This window comes from Procambarus clarkii, chromosome 83 (assembly GCF_040958095.1).
Source record: "Procambarus clarkii isolate CNS0578487 chromosome 83, FALCON_Pclarkii_2.0, whole genome shotgun sequence".
Classification (NCBI taxonomy): Eukaryota; Metazoa; Arthropoda; class Malacostraca; order Decapoda; family Cambaridae; genus Procambarus; species Procambarus clarkii.
In genome coordinates this window covers 15,231,276-15,250,842 of record NC_091232.1, presented here as the reverse complement: position 1 = coordinate 15,250,842, position 19,567 = coordinate 15,231,276, and the positions used below count along the sequence as shown (strand labels likewise).

Here is a 19,567-nt window from a genome sequence, read left to right as displayed (position 1 = left end):
CTTCCCTCCGTCTTTGCTCAGTTTATCCATGCCCCCTAACCCTGACTTTGCTGACCCTGATCCCGACCCTGATATTCTTTAACGTGCTCTGTTGCTCTTTCGCCTTTGTTTCTTCCTTGTTCTCTGTTTTTGTCCTTTCTCTTCTCGTCGTTGTCCATTCTTCAATGGAACGTTCGAGGTTATTACGCCAATTTCCTCGAACTCCAACTTCTGATTTCGCGGTTTTCGCCCCTTTGTGTCTGTCTCCAGGAGCCAATGCTTGGTGCTCGTCCTGGTCGTTTTCGTGGCTATTCCTTTCTCTCCCCTTCCCCCCAGCCATTGCTGGGGCTTCTAATTCTTCTGCTCTCTTGATTCGGGCTGATGTTCCCTTTGTTCCTTTACTTTTTCCTTCGCCTCTCCATTGTTCTGCTGCTCGTATCTTTGTGGGGAAATGGTACACAGTTTGTTCCATTTATCTCCCCCCGAGTGTCCCGCTCTCTCTTCCTGATTTGAAACACCTCCTAGACTCCTTGCCGGAGCCTGTGCTCCTGCTGGGTGACTTCAATTGTCGTCATTCTCTTTGGGGTGACGTTCTGACGAATACCCGGGGTCGCCTCCTTGAGCCGTTTCTCCTCTCTTCTTCCCTGTCTTTTCTGAATTCTGGTGAGCCCACTCATTTGGACTCTCGGACTCGCACCCTTTCTTGTCTTGATCTTTCTCTCTGCTCTTCTTCTCTTTACTTAGATTTCACGTGGCAGGTTCTTGATGACCTCCATGGAAGTGATCATTTCCCCATCCTTGTTTCCTTTTTCTCTTTTCGCCCTTCCCTCTCTTTCCCTAGGTGGCAGTTTGCTAAGGCAGACTGGACCCTATTTACCCTCAGTGCTGCTCTCCCTGACCTCTCCCTTCTGCCTCTCTCTCGCGCTCTCCTCCTTTTTCATGACACTGTCTTCAACGCTGCCCTCCGCTCTATTTCTCGCTCTTCCTCTCGGGGTCCACGGAAGTGCGTTCCCTGGTGGAATGCGGACTGTGCTCGGGCTGTCCGCTGTAAGCGTGCAGCCTGGAAGAGGCACCGCCGTAGGCAGACGACCGATTCTTTTCTTTTCTTTCGGAAAGCGAGTGCGGTGGCCCGTAGGGCCATCCGTACGGCTAAACGTGAATGTTGGGCATCTTATGTCTCAACAATTACGTCCGAGACCCCCCTGGCCCAGATCTGGAAGCGTATCCGCAAGATAGCGGGTAAGTTCGTTCCCGATGTTTCACCGGTCCTTCACCTCCATGATACTCTTGTGGCGGACCCGTTGCAGGTCGCTTCCGAACTGGGTTCCCACTTTTCTTCTGTTAGCTCTGGTCTTCATCTTCCCCAATCTTTCCTTCTTCGTAAACCTGTCCTTGAGTCTCGTCCTTTAGATTTCTGCACTCATCTTCAGCTTCCCTATAATGATCCCTTCTCTCTCTCTGAACTTCGTTCTGCCCTGGCCCTCTGCGGTTCTACGGCGGCGGGCTCCGATGGTATTCATTATGAGATGCTTCGCCATCTCCCTCCGAGCACGTCTCAGTATTTACTGAGTCTGTATAATCGGATCTGGGAGTCGTCGTCAGTCCCTGAGGACTGGCTCGATGCCGTTGTCCTCCCTGTTCGCAAACCGGGGTCTCTGGGTACTTCCCCTAAGGACTTTCGCCCTATTGCTCTCACAAGTTGTGTCTGCAAACTCTTTGAACGTATGGTTAACGTTCGTCTGATGTGGTTCCTGGAACACCATCACCTCCTCTCCCCTTCTCAATTTGGTTTCCGCAAGTGCCGCAGCACGACAGATGTCCTGGTGAACTTGGAGGTCTATATTCGTACTGCTTTTGCTGCGAAGACCTCCGTTGTTGCCGTCCTTTTTGACCTAGAAAAGGCTTATGACACCACTTGGCGTTATCATATCCTATCTCAACTTCATTCTTTTGGCCTTCGTGGTCATCTCCCCCTCTTTCTCCGCAGCTTCCTCTCTCGTCGTTCCTTTCGGGTGCGCCTTGGTACCGCTCTCTCTCCCTCTTTTCAGCAATACGAAGGTGTGCCCCAGGGTAGTGTTCTGAGCACTACTCTTTTTCTTGTTGCCCTCAATGGTCTTCTTTCCTCTCTTCCTTCTGGTGTCTTCTCCGCTCTCTATGTCGATGATCTTACCCTTTGTTGTCAGGGTGATGATTCGCCTCTCCTTCAACGCCGGCTTCAACTTGCAATTGATGCCGTGTCGTCTTGGGCCACAGGTCATGGCTTCAAGTTCTCTACTTCTAAGACTTGTGCCATGACTTTTACGCGGAAACGGGTTGTTCTTCGTCCCTCTTTGTCACTTTATGGTCATCCCCTTGAATACAAAGATTCCGCGAAGCTTTTGGGGTTATTCCTTGACACTCGTTTGTCTTGGTCTCCCCATATCTCTTACCTCCGTGTTGAGTGCTCTAAGGCCCTTACCCTCCTTCGAGTCTTGTCCCATACTCCTTGGGGGGCAGATAGACGCACTCTCCTTGCTTTACATTCCTCTCTCGTCCTGTCTAAGCTCGATTATGGTTGCCCTGCTTACTCGTCTGCTTCTCCTTCTACTCTTCGCCGTCTTGATGCTTTGCACCATACTGGGTTGCGCCTCAGTTCTGGTGCCTTTCGTTCGACTCCCATCCTTAGCTTATATGTTGACACTGGCTTCCTGTCTCTCCAGGACCGCCGTGATCGCTACTGTCTTCGCTATCTTGCGCGGTCCTTGCAACATCCTTCCTCTCGCCTCTGTCGTGCTTTAACTTTTACCCCTCCTGCGGTTCCTGTTCCTCTTCACCACCTCCCTCTTTCTGTCCGGTTATCTCGCCTACAGGATTCTCTCTCCGTTCGTATTTCTGATGTTTCTCCTCGTGTTGTTCCTTCTTTGCCCCCGTGGAGGGTCCCTCTTCCGCGGTTTTGTACTTCCTTGACCCGTATCACTAAAGCTTTTACCCCTCCTACGGTTCTCAAACGCCTTTTCCTCGAGCACTTTTCTTCTCACTCCCGCTCCGTTTCTGCCTTCACCGATGGGTCTAAGTCAGCGGACGGTGTTGGCTACTCTGTTGTTTTTCCTGATCGCACTTATATGTGTCGCTTGCCTCCGAAGACTAGCATCTTTACAGCGGAACTTTATGCTATTCTCTATGCTCTTCGTCTCCTGCTTTCTCGTTGTCAGTCTTCCTTTGTGGTTGTTGTTGACTCTCGTAGTGCCCTCATGGCTCTCGGGTCCTTTAATCCGGTTCATCCAGTAGTTGTCGAGATCCAGCATTGGCTGTTTCTCGTTCACAGTAAATTTAAGTCGGTTGAGTTTTGTTGGGTTCCCAGCCATATTGGTGTGTCTTTAAATGAGCGTGCGGATGCTGCCGCTAAGGAAGCTGTCCGCTCTTGTCCCGTCTCTCGTAAAGGCATTCCGTATTCCGACTTTTACCCGGTTATCCATTCCTCAGTCATTACCCGTTGGCAGGCTTCTTGGTTGTCTGTTACTGGTAACAAGCTGTGTACTCTTAAATGTTGTGTTTCCTCGTGGCCGTCCTCCTCCCACCGTAACCGGCGGTGGGAAACAGCTCTGGCGAGGTTGCGTATTGGCCATACTCGCTTAACCCATGGTCACTTGATGGAGCGCCGCCCTGCTCCTTATTGTCCTAGTTGCATTGTCCCTCTTACGGTCGTGCATGTCCTTCTTGAATGTCCTGACTTCCAGGACGAGCGTGTGTCTTGCTTTCCGACCGCCCCTCGCGGTCACCTGTCCCTCGATAGAATTCTTGGTGACTCGGATACTTTTGATATCGTTCGCCTTATGCGTTTTTGTTCTCGTATTGGCATCCTTGGTGATATTTAGCGCCCTCTGATTATTTTGCGTATTTGATGGTGCTACATAGCCTTCCCGGTTTGGTGCCTTCTTTTGATAATTACTTACTTACTTACTTGGTCTTGTTTTATATTTGCAGGTTTCCTTAGGAAAAACAAAAAATTATTTAATGTTCAAAGCATATTCTTTGTCATATAAACCATAATTAATACTTTAATTTAGATGTACTGTACAGTACTCTTAATTATCAGAAGTGTATCCTTTTCCAGTATGTTTGTCCATTCTATCAAGGTAATTAACATTTTGTCCCACAGCCATACACGGAGTATTCTTCCCGAACCATGTCCCAGCCCCAGGTCTTCCTTCCTCGGGCGTGCCTGTCGCCGTTAAAACCAGTAGTGGACCCCCGTGCCCTCCAACCGCTATTCTGCAACTATTGACCGTCAAGGTCTCAGTGAAAGCTCCTCAGAAGGAGATGTACCTGTGTCTGCCAACAAGAAAGAGAAAGAAAAGAAAGGCTCAGTATTTAAGTTCTTTGGAAGTGGCTCTTGAGCCACTCTAGGACTGCCTGTTTGCTCCTGCTCTCTCCTAGGGTGTGGTTGAAGGGAAGGGAATTTTCAGGAGAAAGCACAAAGCCATTATTATATAGCACTCAGAAGGGGTTCAGGATAAGGATTTGGGATGGGATGGGGAAGATGGAATGGTGCCCAACCACTTGGACGGTCAAGGATAAAATGCAGACCTGGATGCAGCGAGACCGTCGCTCTACCATCCAGCCCAAGTGGTTGGGTCTGGAGTTGAAGTAGCTCCATTCCCTTGCCCTTTGAACCTAGACATTGTAGGTACTGTCTGCTAGCTTCTCGGGGTTTGATTCCTTGCAGTGTTTATGTTTAGAGTGTCCATTGCTCTCCTGGATAGTCTATCCCAGTTCCTTCCCGTCTTCACAGAGTGGACGATCGATGCTGCCTCCTTCCAGTTACAGTGCTTTGTAATAAGTTTTCTGAGAAAGGGTGGGGCGGGGAAGATGTTGGGGACAAGAGGGGGCCATATGTTGAGGGATAAAGGTAGAGGATGGAGGAGGGGGGAGACTGCAGACACAGCCAGGTATCTTCTTGAGGTTATCTTGAGATGATTTCGGGGCTTTAGTGTCCCCGCGGCCCGGTCCTCGACCAGGCCTCCACCCCCAGGAAGCAGCCCGTGACAGCTAACTAACACCCAGGTACCTATTTACTGCTAGGTAACAGGGGCATTCAGGGTGACAGAAACTTTGCCCATTTGTTTCTGCCTCGTGCGGGAATCGAACCCGCGCCACAGAATTACGAGTCCTGTGCGCTATCCACCAGGCTACGAGGCCCCTCCATATAGTTGTATCTATATATGTATCTACTATATGATATCCCATATAGTTGTATATAAATTTTAGAACAAAACAGTAACCGAACTACATTAATATGAACAAATGAAAGCAAGTGAAAACAAGTAGGGACCCATGTATTTATTGTAGGTATATAAAAGAGACAATTGTAAATTCCATAATACAGTATTATGCTTCCAGCTTTTCTGGGAAGTTGCCTTTTGGGCCTATGTGAGTGGGAAAACAGTAATAATGATCATGCATCATATTCGTGCAGCTATATATTGTGGGGCAGAAAAACTAAGCTATTTCAAAACTTTTATTAAATCGTCATCACATCTTTATTATCAAACAATGTGGTTACTCTATACAAAGTGAAATGGTATTAGAGATAAAGCAATTGCTGGTGTTCAATGCATTAATATTACAGTACTAAATGTTTACATGCAAATGAGCAAGTTGTTATTAAGGTGGCTTCACTTGAGCAGCTAGTACAGTATCTTGCTGTCTTGGCAAGATTTAAATGAGAAAATCTGTAGCAGTGATGAGAATGCGAACATATCCAGTGGGTAGTCCTACCCACACACCCCCAGATAATTGGGCCACGACATGGTCAAAATGATTGCAGCCTGCAGTTATAATGAAAACAAGGATTTCCTGAGGCTTCTACTGAAGCTGGTACAGGATTTTCACACAAATCCCCCCATGCACTCTGGCTGTCTTCTAGGTATGTTCAACCTTTGATGCTCCTCTTTCAATACACAGAGTAATCACACTAACATCCCTTCATCAATGAGAAAATCACTGGTTCAAATCCTCATCACTGCTCCTATGGATTTTCTCATTGATGCAGTCACGTTAGTGTGATTACTGTGTGTGTATTGCATATGTTCAACATTTCAGTCACCTCATAAACAGTAATTGAAGCTTTAAGCTTTTAAGCCAGGTAGAACTTAAAAACGACATTCATTAATTAGTCCTTTATAGAGTTTAACAAATTACTACACCCCCTTGAGTAATAAATTATATATAATGTATATTACATATACCAGAATATAATAAGTTAGACTAAAATTGTGTTATTTTAAATATTAAGTGGATAGCATTTTGTCTAACTGAAACCAGAATGTGAAGATTCTAAATATTTACTTATAAATGAACTATTTTAAGTTTATTAATGTAATTAAGTAAACTGCATCCTTATAAGTCAATCAACATCAGTTCAGCAGCCATCAATCTTGATAAACATAATATAACTGCGTATATGGAGAGGGGATTAAAAATTATATTTCATGAAAAACCATTAGGAAAATACCAATACTGTACTGTATATCCATAACCAAATTCATATTAAAAACTTAATCCTAAAGTTTATCCTTCAGCAGAAAGATCTTAGGGAACAGCCAACCTGCCAGCAAATAATACCAATCCTGATCTTTGATCTTTAATGAAGAACAGGAATGGATGGTCAGCAACAAACGTGTGTAGCTCTGAATACATGCTGCTCCCAAGCATAAAATTCATGGCTAGAATGGAGAAAGAAAATCTAATATAAATATTGGCTGATTGCTGAAAGAAATTAAATGAGGTACAGAATAACAAATATACTCAACCTGCATATATTGGATCTAAAACTACAGTAATGAAATATGCTTCAAATTATAATATAAACCATGCCTGATGTTACTTTGTCTGTTAAGTTTATTTAGCAGTGTCTTGGTTATCACTATAGCACTATACGAGCACCAACACCACTACACGAGAGCTCTCTCTCCACTATGCGAGTACTAAAAGTTCTCTACCCAGTATGTCAACACATTCATTTTACACTTTGTTACATTTAAATGATCAGTCTTAAACAAGAAATAAAACTGGTGACAGGTACTAACATAATTGCTACATTAATAGCATAAAGTGAAGATAATGATAAATTATTTTGATATATATTTCTACATAGAAAAGTATTGTACTAGGAGAGTTAGTAAAACAAAGTGGGATATTATACTGAAGATATTATACATTTTTTTTTATCAAACAGATGAGTACAGACAACTTCCGACTCCTGCTAGCAGGCTAAGAGGAGTCTTAGACTTTACCCTTTCCGTAGCTCGTGGTAAACCTTGCTCGCTCGTATTCCTTGAACACAACGTGCCAATTGGTTAGTAACAAGGGGCCAGATTCACGAAAGTACTTACGCAAGCACTTACGAACCCGTACATCTTTCCTCAATCTTTGACGGCTTTGTTTACAATTGTTAAACAGTTAATGAGCTCCGAAGCGCCAGGAGGCTGTTTATAACAATAACAACAGTTGAATGGGAAATTATCATGCATGTAAACTGTTTAATATATGTAACCAAAGCCGTCAAAGATTGAGGAAAGATGTACACGTTCGTAAGTGCTTGCGTAAGTGTTTTCGTGAATCTGGCCCAAGGTATCTAACTATTGCCGTGTGAACAGAGGCAAACAGTTAAGGATTGGCGCCCAGGCAAGCCTCGCTGACGAGGTTACGAACTAGACCAAATCGCTCGTGAAGTGCAGAATGAATTTTTACCACTGAGCCATCAAGGACTATACTTCTTTGCTATGCTTTTTAACAAATTATAACGAATTTTTTTATTACATTAGGAAGGAAATTCAATATTCTGGATCCCATTATTGTATGGTGTGTTTGCAAAGATTTAGTCTGATCTTGGGAATATCAGATAGTTATTTCTAGTGTGATAATCTTGGGTTCTATTACATCCACCAAGGAAGACTTTCGAAACAGTACAGTGGAACCCTGGTTTACAAATGTCCTGGAGTACGAGTTTTTTTGGTATACTTAGTCAATTTCCTTGTAACATTTGACTTGGTGTACGAAGTTTGCCTTGGAATACGATTCGTCTGTTGATTGATACTTGTATGGGTCGCTGCACGTTCAGTTTACCAGTGTATTCCGCCTAGTGACGAACGTGCTTGAGTTTTGTGAAGAATTTCATTGTTTTTTCTGCTTTTTTGGTTTCTGGACATGAACATTCTTATTATATAACATCTCAAGAACGTTAGTGGTAAAGTTTACCCTAAGAAAATAGTTGAGTAAAGGCAGTAGAGGATGTCCCTTCCTCATTAAGAAAATGTGTGCAGTATGAGAAGAACTGCAAAGTTTTGTTGAAAAAACCCAGATAAAGCTGCAGCAGGCTGTTGTGTTAACCTTTTTAATGATAAATGTGACGTCTCACTAAACAAAGTGTTAAAATGTAGGAAAAAACAAGTGTCTTTAGACAGATTTTTAGTAAGATAAGGAAGCAGTGGGCCACAACCAAGTCCAAGTGGTATGTCTGCCATACATAGGAGAGAGAATACCTCAGAAATGTCATCACTGCCTTATGTTATAATGGAAGGGGACTCCCATTCCAAACACTAACACCTCTCCTCTCCCCTCCCCCCCCCCCCCTTCTCACCGTCTTCCATACGCCAAGAGTCCTCAATAAAGATAAAGTATAATTAAAAAAAAATGAGTAGTACTCTTTATAAAATGTATCTTCAAGTTAATATTTTTGGGTATGTGGAACATTAATTTAATTTATATTATTTCTTATGGGAAAATTTGTTTTGGTTTATCAATTTTTGGTGTACGAACTGTCTCTTGGAATGAATTAAATTTGTAAACCAAGGTGCCACTGTATTAGTATTGAGGAATAAAGCTTTATAATTATAAATAACCAAAATGTGTGTATGTTTAGCATGTTTTAGAATTTCAACAGGGGTTGAATTGTTGGAAAACATATTTTATTATAGTTCTAAATGGATGATTCTTAATAGGTGGTGATGGGTTTGAGGTATTTAGCAGATTGAACCCTTTGCACAGATACCACAAGTAAGTAGTTATCAAAAGAAGGCACCTAACCGGGAAGGCTATGTATCACCATCAAACGTGCGAAATAATCAGAGGGCGCTAAATATCACCAAGGATGCCAATAAGAGAACAGAAACGCACAAGGTGAACAATATCAAAAGCATCCGATTCACCAAGATTTCTATCGAGGGACACGTGACCGCGAGGGACTGTCAGAAAGCAAGACACACGCTCGTCCTGGAAGTCAGGACATTCAACAAGGATATGCACGACTGTAAGAGGGACAACGCAATTTGGACAATAAGGAGCAGGGGGTCGCTCCATTAAGTGACCGTGAGTTAAGCGTGTATGGCCAATACGCAACCTTGCTAGAGCCGTTTCCCACCGCCGATTACGGTGGTAGGAAGGAGACCACGGGGACACACTACTCTTAAGAGTACGCAGCTTGTTACCAACAACAAACAACAGAAGACCAACAACCCTGCCAACAGGCAAGGATGGAGGAGTGAATAACCGGGTAAAAATCAGAATAAGGAATACCTTTATGGGAGATGGGACAAGAGCGGATAGCGTCTCTAGTGGCAGCATCCGCATGCTCATTTAAAGAAACACCAATATGGCTGGGAACCCAGCAAAACTCTACAGATTTAATTTTTTTGGAATTAAAGAACCAGCCAATGTTGAATCTTGATGAACTGGATTAAATAACCCTAGAACCATGAAGGCACTACGAGAGTCAACTACAACCAGAAAGGAGGATTAACAACAAGAAAGCAGGAGACGAAGAGCATAGAGAATAGCATAAAGTTCAGCTGTGAAGATGGTAGGCGACATATATAAGTGCGGTCAGGAAAAACAACAGAGTAGCCTATACTGTCCGCAGAGATAGACCCATCGATGAAGATGGAAACGGAGCGGGAGTTTGAAGAAAAGTGCTCAAGGAAAAGGCGTTTCAGAACCGTAGGAGGGGTAAAAGTTTTAGTGATGTTGGTCAAGGTTGTACAAAATGTAGGAAGGGATTCTCCACGGGGGTAAGGAAGGAACAATACGAGGAGAAATATTAGAAATATGAACCGAAAGAGACTTCTGTTAGCGAAATAATCGGACAGAAAGAGGGAGGCAGTGAAGAGGAACAGGAACTACAGGAGGGGTAAAAGTCAAAGAAAGACAGAGGCGAGAGGAAGGATGTTGCAAGGACCGTGCAAGATAGCGAAGACATAAGCGATCAAGGCGGTCCTGGAGAGATAGGAAGCCAGTGTCAACATACAAGCTGAGAGCGGGAGTCGAACGAAAGGCACCAGAGCTGAGGGCAAAGCATCAAGACGGCGAAGAGTTGAAGGAGAAGCCGACGAGTAAGCAAGGCAACCATAATCGAGTTTAGACATGACGAGAGAAGAATGTAAAGAGAGGAGTGTGCTCCTATCCGCTCCTCAAGAAGTATGGGACAAAACCTAAAGTAGGTTAAGGGCCCCTAGAACATTCAATTTGGAGGTAAGAGATATCGGGCGACCAAGGCAAACGAGTGTCAAAGATTAACCCCACAAGGTTAGCGGAATCCCTGTACACAAGAGGATGACCATAAAGGGATGAAGAATGACATGCTTCCGAGTAAAAGTCATAGCACAAATCTTATACGAAGAGAACTTGAAGCCATGATTGGTGGCCCAAGATGAAACGGCATCAATCGCAAGTTGAAGCCGCCGTTGAAGGAGAGGCGAATCACCACCCCGACAGCAAAGAGTAAGATCGTTGACATAGAGAGCGGAGAAGACGCCAGAAGAAAGGGAGGAAAGAAGACCATTGAGGGCAACTAGAAAAAGAGTAGTGCTCAGAACACTAACTTGAGGTAAACCCTCATGTTGCCTAAAAGGGGCAGAGAGAGTGGTACCAAGCCTCACTCGAAAGGTACGACAAGAGAGGAAGCTTTGGAGGAAGAGAGGGAGATTACCCAAAGGCCAAAAGAATGAAGTTGGGACAGAATATGATATCTCGAGGTGGTGCCGTAAGCCTTTTCCAGGTCAAAAAGGACGGCAACAACGGAGGTCTTTGCAGCAAAAGCAGTATGAATATAGACCTCCAAGTTCACCAGGACATCCATTGTGCTGCGGCACTTCCGAAAACCAAATTGAGAAGGGAAGAGGTGGTGATAATGTTCTAAGAACCACATCAGACAAACGTTAACCATGTGTTCAGAGAGTTTGCAGATAACTCGTGAGGGCAATAGGGCGGAAGTCCTTAGGGGATGTCCCAAGAGACCCTGGTTTCCGAACAGGGAGGACAATGGTATCGAGCTAGTCCTCAGGGACTGACGACAACTCCCAGACCCTCTTATACAAACTCAGTAAATACTGAGACGTGCACGGAGGGAGATGGTGAAGCATCTCATAATGAATGTCATCAGAGACCACTGCTGTAGAACTGCAGAGGGCCAGGGCAGACTGATGTTCAGAGTGAGAGAGAAGGGATCATTATAGGGAAGACTGAGATGGGTGCAGAAATCTAAAGAACGAGATTCAAGGGCAGGCTTACGATGAAGGAAAGATGGAGGAAGATGAGAACCAGAGCTAACAGACGAAAAGTGGGAACCCAGTTCGATCACGACCTGCAACAGGTCCGCCACAAGAGTACCACAGAGGTACCACAGACCGGCGAGACATTGGGAACGCACTTACCCGCTATCTTGCAGGTACGCTTCCAGATCTGTGGCAGAGAAGTTTCGGACGTAATGGTGGAAACATAAGACTTCCAACACTCACGTTTAGCAGTACAGATGGTCCTATGGGCCACCGCACTCGCCTTTAAAAACAAAAGAAAGGAATCAGCCGTCTGCCGGCGACGGTGTCTCTTCCAGGCTGCACGCTTACAGCGGACAGCCCAAGCACAGTCCACATTCCACCAGGGAATGAACTTCTGCGTTCCCCGAGAGGTAGAGCGAGGAAAAGAGCGGAGGGCAGCATCGAAGATGGTGTCATGAAAAAGGAGAAGGGCGCGAGGGAGAGGCAGAATGGAGAGGTCGGAGAGAGTAGCACGGAGAGTAAATAGGCATCCGTCAGCCTCGGTAAACCACCACCTAGGGAAGGAGAGGGGAGGGGAGCGTTCCTTTTTAACATTTGTTTCTTCATTGTTCTCTGTTGCTGTTCTCTCTCATTTTGTTGATGTCTATTCTTCAATGGAATACTCGTGGCTATTATGCCAATTTCCATGAACTTCAACTTTTGATTTCACAGTTTTCACCCCTTTGTGTCTGTCTCCAGGAGCCGATGCTTGGTGCTCGTCCTGGTCGCTTCCATGGCTATTCCCTTCTTTTACCCTCCCACCAGCTTTTGCTGCGGCCCATAACTCTTCTGCTCTCTTGATTCATTCTGATGTTCCCTTCGTTCCCCTTCTTTTTCCATCGCCTTTTCCAATGTTCTGCTGTCCGTGTCTTTGTGCGTAACTGGTACACGGTTTGTTCCATTTATCTTCCCGATCTTTAACCCCCTGCTGACTCCTTGCCAGAGCCTATGCTCCTGCTGGGTGATTTCAACTGTCGACATACCTTCTGAGGTGATGTTCTGACAAACACCTGAGGTCGCCTTCTCAAACCGTTCATCCTCTCTTCTTCCCTGTCTCTTCTGAATTCTGGTGAGCCCACTCATTTGGACTCTCGGTCTCGCACCCAAGACAGTGGGGACTGAATCATTTCTGCTATATACAAGACAGTGGGGACTGAATCACTTTTGCTATATCCAAGATGGTGGGGACTGAATCACTTCTGCTATATACAAGACAGTGGGGACTGAATCACTTTTGCTATATCCAAGATGGTGGGGACTGAATCACTTCTACTATATACAAGACAGTGGGGACTGAATCACTTTTGCTATATCCAAGATGGTGGGGACTGAATCACTTCTACTATATACAAGACAGTGGGGACTCATATGTGCTATATACAAGACTGTGGGGACTGCGTCATTTGTGCTACATCCAGTGGATGCAGTACCCACTGTCTTGGCTGTAGCCCAAGTGATGAATTCACTATTTGCTTACACCAGGAAACATGAGCTATATTTTTGCCTAACAAGCACATACAAATATAATGAAGCAAGAAAAAAATCAGAAAAAGCACAAATGAGGACAAGAGACTGAAAACAGTAGAAGTATATTCAATGACCAATGTAGAGGTTGAGTAATTATCACAGACTATCAAATTGTGCTTCACTACATACAAAGTTGAAAAAATGGCTTTCACTGGTATGGAAACCTATTTACATCATTTCTGGTAGTATTACCATGAGTGAATGAGGCCAAGTTTTACAAAAAAAAAAAATAATATATATAGATTCTGTAAATGTGATAAATGTTAAATAATTACAAAATAACTGTAGATTAAGGCTGAGAGAAAAATGAGAACAAACCTGTAGCTGCAGCAGCTTCACTGCCCTTCTCATTGACCTCCAAGTAGGCCTGGTGAATCACGTCTGTAACATACAGATCTTTGGTGCCCGTGATCCCAGACAAATCAGATCGTCTCGCATCAAATAAATCCTTCACTCCCATCTGGAAAAGACATTATCCACATATGGTTAGTATGACTGATCAGTACTACTAACCCACTTGGTGCCAGTAGTGAAAATGTATATAATAGCCACAGTATTATATTACATGGGTTTCCATTATGAGGGCAAAGCTTGTTAGACTTTACAAAGTCCCCACAACCAACTACTGGCCATTCTCCAGGATTCAGGCCACCACAGTTGCCTAACTCCAGGGTACTGTACCTATGTACTGTTCCTAGGTAAACAAAGGCATCAGGTGTAAGGAAACATTACCCAAATGTCTCGCCCTGTTGAGGTCTATTAATTTGTTGCTAACAAAGGCAAGTTAAATTTATATTTGTACAGTGGAACCTCGGTTGCCAAATGCCCCTCTTTATGAATTTTTCTGTATACAACCCCCTCCCCGCTCAGCTCGTTGTCGCCGTGTGGGGGCTTAGTGGGCGGCTGCCGGAGTGTGATGCTCCTTGGGACGGTCCTCTGTCCTTTTCTAGCCTTGTGCTCCTGCTGCCGTCCTCTCCAATTCTGCTGGGCATCTTTTCCTTTTCCTTCTGTTTCGTTTTTCTCCCCCCCTCTTCTCCTATCTGCTTGCCGTTTCCTACCGACCTTTTGCTCGTTCTGGTTCTTCCCTTGGACTTCTTCTATTTTGACGCCCGGGTGCTTGAGGAGGCATACTCATGCACCCGTAGAACTGCAGTACCCGACGTCGAGAGCGAGGGGAACCTTTTATTGTCAATCCCCACTTCGTCACTGAACCCGATCTCGACGGACTGTCGGTTTCTTAAGGTGGCGTTTGTGGGGCGTATACTCGCGACGCACCCCTAGGAGGCCCCGACAAGATCGGCGATAGCTTCTTGTTGGGTGTCCTGCCTCTAATTGTGGCTCCATGGTGGGTGTGGGGGCACATTCGTGAGTGAATTCTTTCTTTCGTCAAGATGATTACCCCTGCTTCGGCTTCTTCTGGTTTACCTTCTCAGGCTCGTGGGGTGGGCGACCAAGCCCCCGAGTCGGTCCGTATTGGAAGACCGGGCTCTGTAGCCTCCGCTGCATTGGGCCCCGACCTTGCTCCTCCTTTGGCCTCTCTGACTCCTTCCTCTGGCTCCCCTCCCTCCTCTGTGGTTGGGTCGAGCCCCAAGCCCCCAGTGGTGACTACCTCGTCCCCTGGCGTGGCTCCTTCTCTAGTTGTAACTACTGCGCCTTTTAACCCCTCTCTCTCTGGGGGTTCTCACCGCCGTCTTCGTCACGGCCGCCCTCGCTCGATTCCTTCCAGTTCTGCTACCTATCAAGCCTTGTTTGGTCCCGCTTCGTGGGCCAAATATTTTGATCTCCTCCCTCTTGATTCTGCGCCTCCTGACGATTTCTCCCTCCATCGACATCTCATTGATTCCGTGGATGCCTCCATTACTTTCAACCCCACTCGTCTCGGTACACGTGTCGTTGCTGCTCCTTCTCAGGATGCTGCTTCCCGCTTGGCTGCCTTATCCTGCCTTGGCGAGACCCCCGTTCGGGTCTCGAAGAACGTTCAGTTGAATGCCAGTGTTGGCACTATTTTGCTCCCGCCCCATGTTGCGACCGGTGTTCGGGACCTACGCGACTGCCACGACGATATTCGACATATCCTCGCTGCCCAGGGCCATTCTATTCTCCAGGTGGACACGTTTACTCGTCCCCCTCGTGGTAGTCGCCGTCAACCCCTCCGGGTTGTGAAGATTACCTTTGATGGTAGGACCCTTCCGCCCTCTGTCATTCTTGCTGGTGCCAGGTGCTCTGTCCAGGAGTACATTCCTTCTCCTCGGCTCTGCAACAAGTGCTGGAGGTTTGGGCATGGTGCCCTCCGCTGCTCCGGGACTGTCTCTCTCTGTCCTTTGTGTGGTGGCGAAGGTCACTCTAAGTCGGAGTGCGCTTCTCCCCAGGCTCGTTGCCTCAACTGCGGTGAGGCCCATCCTACCTTCTCCCGTGCGTGTGTCCATTACAAGCTTGAGGCAGCCGTCCTCAACTTGAAGCACCGGGAGCGTTTATCTTTTCCTGAGGCGAGGCGCCAGGTTCGCCGGCTCCCGCCTTATGCTAATATCTCTTATGCTCGCGTGTTGCGCTCTTCCTCTCCTCGTCCTTCCCGCCTTCCTCAGACTCACAACCGTTTCCAGGCCTTGGACCCTGATGCGCCCACTGCCCCCTCCTCTGTCCCTTTGGGTTCTCTCCCGAAGGATCCTCCTCCTGGTCCTCTGTCTGGGGTTCCCCTTCCTTCTACCCGGTCTGTCGTGTCTTCTGTGTCTCCTTCCTCGTCCCCCTCCGATCCTCCTTCCCATCCTCTTCCTCCATCTATCGGCTCTCCCCGCCGCCTGTCGGTGCGGGCGGATGTCCATCGCTCTCCTAACGGTCGTCGTGTGTGCTCTCGTTCGGCTTCTCCTGTTGAGACACTGGAATCCGTTGCCCGGTACGTAGTTGCTGGGACACCGGTCTCTTTAAGTCAGAAGCGTAAGCCTGGCTCCTCTCCTTCCTCTTCCCCGGCGGGTAAGAAGGCTTCGCTTTCTTCCTCAGCTCCTCCTTCTGGCTCTGTTGCTCCTTCCCCTCCCGTTTCAGTGCTTGCGCCCCCTGTTCCTGCTATGGAGGTTTCTTTGGCCCCTGCTTCCCTTTCGGTTGCTGCTCTTGCTGGGGTGCGCTCCTCTCTTTCTACTCCCCCTCTTCCTGCTGCTGTCCTTGACTGCTCCTCTCCGTTGTCTCCTCCTCCTCCTCCGGACCCTGCCCGCCCACCTCTGATCTGTTCTCCCGTTTCCTTCCCTCCGATTTTGCTCCGTTTACCCATGCCCCCTAACCCTGACTTTGCTGACCCTGATCCCGACCCTGATATTCTTTAACGTGTTCTGTTGCTCTTTCGCCTTTGTTTCTTCCTTGTTCTCTGTTTTTGTCCTTTCTCTTCTCGTCGTTGTCCATTCTTCAATGGAACGTTCGAGGTTATTACGCTAATTTCCTCGAACTCCAACTTCTGATTTCGCGGTTTTCGCCCCTTTGTGTCTGTCTCCAGGAGCCAATGCTTGGTGCTCGTCCTGGTCGTTTTCGTGGCTATTCCTTTCTCTCCCCCCCCCCCCAGCCATTGCTGGGGCTTCTAATTCTTCTGCTCTCTTGATTCGGGCTGATGTTCCCTTTGTTCCTTTACTTTTTCCTTCGCCTCTCCATTGTTCTGCTGCTCGTATCTTTGTGGGGAAATGGTACACAGTTTGTTCCATTTATCTCCCCCCGAGTGTCCCGCTCTCTCTTCCTGATTTGAAACACCTCCTAGACTCCTTGCCGGAGCCTGTGCTCCTGCTGGGTGACTTCAATTGTCGTCATTCTCTTTGGGGTGACGTTCTGACGAATACCCGGGGTCGCCTCCTTGAGCCGTTTCTCCTCTCTTCTTCCCTGTCTCTTCTGAATTCTGGTGAGCCCACTCATTTGGACTCTCGGACTCGCACCCTTTCTTGTCTTGATCTTTCTCTCTGCTCCTCTTCTCTTTACTTAGATTTCACGTGGCAGGTTCTTGATGACCTCCATGGAAGTGATCATTTCCCCATCCTTGTTTCCTTTTTCTCTTTTCGCCCTTCCCTCTCTTTCCCTAGGTGGCAGTTTGCTAAGGCAGACTGGACCCTATTTACCCTCAGTGCTGCTCTCTCTGACCTCTCCCTTCTGCCTCTCTCTCGCGCTCTCCTTCTTTTTCGTGACACTGTCTTCAACGCTGCCCTCCGCTCTATTCCTCGCTCTTCCTCTCGGGGTCCCCGGAAGTGCGTTTCCTGGTGGAATGCGGACTGTGCTCGGGCTGTCCGCTGTAAGCGTGCAGCCTGGAAGAGGCACCGCCGTCGGCAGACGACCGATTCTTTTCTTTTCTTTCGGAAAGCAAGTGCGGTGGCCCGTAGGGCCATCCGTACGGCTAAACGTGAATGTTGGGCATCTTATGTCTCAACAATCACGTCCGAGACCCCTCTGGCCCAGATCTGGAAGCGTATCCGCAAGATAGCGGGTAAGTTCGTTCCCGATGTTTCACCGGTCCTTCACCTCCATGATACTCTTGTGGCGGACCCGTTGCAGGTCGCTTCCGAACTGGGTTCCCACTTTTCTTCTGTTAGCTCTGGTCTTCATCTTCCCCAATCTTTCCTTCTTCGTAAACCTGTCCTTGAATCTCATCCTTTAGATTTCTGCACTCATCTTCAGCTTCCCTATAATGATCCCTTCTCTCTCTCTGAACTTCGTTCTGCCCTGGCCCTCTGCGGTTCTACGGCGGCGGGCTCCGATGGTATTCATTATGAGATGCTTCGCCATCTCCCTCCGAGCCCGTCTCAGTATTTACTGAGTCTGTATAATCGGATCTGGGAGTCGTCGTCAGTCCCTGAGGACTGGCTCGATGCCGTTGTCCTCCCTGTTCGCAAACCGGGGTCTCTGGGTACTTTCCCTAAGGACTTTCGCCCTATTGCTCTCACAAGTTGTGTCTGCAAACTCTTTGAACGTATGGTTAACGTTCGTCTGATGTGGTTCCTGGAACACCATCACCTCCTCTCCCCTTCTCAATTTGGTTTCCGTAAGTGCCGCAGCACGACAGATGTCCTGGTGAACTTGGAGGTCTATTTTCGTACTGCTTTTGCTGCGAAGACCTCCGTTGTTGCCGTCCTTTTTGACCTAGAAAAGGCTTACGACACCACTTGGCGTTATCATATCCTATCTCAACTTCATTCTTTTGGCCTTCGTGGTCATCTCCCTCTCTTTCTCCGCAGCTTCCTCTCTCGTCGTTCCTTTCGGGTGCGCCTTGGTACCGCTCTCTCTCCCTCTTTTCAGCAATACGAAGGTGTGCCCCAGGGTAGTGTTCTGAGCACTACTCTTTTTCTGGTTGCCCTCAATGGTCTTCTTTCCTCTCTTCCTTCTGGTGTCTTCTCCGCTCTCTATGTCGATGATCTTACCCTTTGTTGTCAGGGTGATGATTCGCCTCTCCTTCAACGCCGGCTTCAACATGCAATTGATGCCGTGTCGTCTTGGGCCACAGGTCATGGCTTCAAGTTCTCTACTTCTAAGACTTGTGCCATGACTTTTACGCGGAAACGGGTTGTTCTTCGTCCCTCTTTGTCACTTTATGGTCATCCCCTTGAATACAAAGATTCCGCGAAGCTTTTGGGGTTATTCCTTGACACTCGTTTGTCTTGGTCTCCCCATATCTCTTACCTCCGTGTTGAGTGCTCTAAGGCCCTTACCCTTCTTCGGGTCTTGTCCCATACTTCTTGGGGGGCAGATAGGCGCACTCTCCTTGCTTTACATTCCTCTCTCGTCCTGTCTAAGCTCGATTATGGTTGCCCTGCTTACTCGTCTGCTTTTCCTTCTACTCTTCGCCGTCTTGATGCTTTGCACCATACTGGGTTGCGTCTCAGTTCTGGTGCCTTTCGTTCGACTCCCATCCTTAGCTTGTATGTTGACACTGGCTTCCTGTCTCTCCAGGACCGTCGTGATCGCTACTGTCTTCGCTATTTTGCGCGGTCCTTGCAACATCCTTCCTCTCGCCTCTGTCGTGCTTTAACTTTTACCCCTCCTGCGGTTCCTGTTCCTCTTCACCACCTCCCTCTTTCTGTCTGGTTATCTCGCCTACAGGATTCTCTCTCCGTTCGTATTTCTGATGTTTCTCCTCGTGTTGTTCCTTCTTTGCCCCCGTGGAGGGTCCCTCTTCCGCGGTTTTGTACTTCCTTGACCCGTATCACTAAAGCTTTTACCCCTCCTACGGTTCTCAAACGCCTTTTCCTCGAGCACTTTTCTTCTCACTCCCGCTCCGTTTCTGTCTTCACCGATGGGTCTAAGTCAGCGGACGGTGTTGGCTACTCTGTTGTTTTTTCTGATCGCACTTATATGTGTCGCTTGCCTCCGGAGACTAGCATCTTTACAGCGGAACTTTATGCTATTCTCTGTGCTCTTCGTCTCCTGCTTTCTCGTTGTCAGTCTTCCTTTGTGGTTGTTGTTGACTCTCGTAGTGCCCTCATGGCTCTCGGGTCCTTTAATCCGGTTCATCCAGTAGTTGTCGAGATCCAGCA

The 19,567-nt window shown here is 47.2% G+C and overlaps 1 protein-coding gene across 2 annotated transcripts in view; it reads right to left on the bottom strand.

Annotated features, from left to right (window-relative positions):
• Nucleotides 1–4,154: 4,154 nt before the first annotated feature.
• LOC123750097 (ipis-1) overlaps nucleotides 4,155–19,567 on the bottom strand; it is a 51,112-nt gene continuing 35,699 nt past the window's right edge. Inside the window, exons 8-9 of one of the 2 annotated variants that reach the window (XR_011225411.1) lie at nucleotides 13,395–13,536; nucleotides 4,155–4,290 (exon numbers count right to left, since the gene is read on the bottom strand). The gene's annotated coding sequence lies outside the window, so the exon portion shown is untranslated. Of the gene's footprint in view, nucleotides 4,291–5,463; nucleotides 6,684–13,394; nucleotides 13,537–19,567 lie in introns of those variants that run through there. The other variant, XR_011225410.1, reaches the window with a different exon arrangement.